The sequence below is a fragment of the Phytophthora infestans genome, genomic scaffold (genome assembly GCF_000142945.1).
Source record: "Phytophthora infestans T30-4 supercont1.400 genomic scaffold, whole genome shotgun sequence".
In the NCBI taxonomy this organism is placed as follows: domain Eukaryota; phylum Oomycota; class Peronosporomycetes; order Peronosporales; family Peronosporaceae; genus Phytophthora; species Phytophthora infestans.
The window spans coordinates 38,166-38,993 of record NW_003303360.1 but is presented as its reverse complement, the minus strand read 5'-3'; positions in this window follow the sequence as shown (position 1 = coordinate 38,993).

Here is an 828-nt window from a genome sequence, read left to right as displayed (position 1 = left end):
TCGGATGCAGGAAAGAAAACTTTGCTAGCGCTGCTGAATACTCACAAGGAACTCGCGGCCCAAGCTTCGATCAGTTAAATATCTTCACGTTGTACGAGAATACAACGCTGCCGCGAATTTGTTAGCCACTGAAGCGCTGAAATCAAAGGTCAGTCGTGTCATCTTGTCTGGAACTCGCAAGTCGGAATTGGCGTCGCTGAATCGTATCCAGGAAATGATCTACGAGCCGGATGAAGACTCGATAGATGTTTCGTACTGCTTTCGCAGTGGCATTTGAAGGTGCAGCGCGTGAAGGAGAAAGATGTCGCCTTCGCGCAGCTACTGCAGTCAAGCACCACGAGCTTCGTCGACCTGGAAGACTCGCTCGCGCTGGTGGCACCTCCAAACAAGGGTTCCCCGACTATTCGAATGGACCCCGCGTTGCTATACGCCAGGCTTCCTCGTAATTACAGCGGATTCGTCATGTCTTTTGGCGGATCAGCGAAGACAGAGAAGTACGGTGGCTACGGGAGTTGTTCATGGGTGCTGTGGAGCCTTCCTGAGTGGGAGATAGTGATTGCTGCAAACGCTTACCTCTCGACCACCACGGTGAATGAGGCAGAGTACACAGGGATGATTAACGGTGTCAAGGCTGTTATTGCACACGGTGCCGAGGATTTAGTCATCGTTGTTTACAAAAGCTCCCGTTTCAGCTGTCACTAGGGGTGATCTGATGCAGGAAAAAAACTTTGCTAACGCTGCTGAATACTCACAAGGAACTCGCGCCAAGCTTCGATCAGTTAAATATCTTCACGCAGTACGAGAATACACCGCTGCCGCGGATTCGTT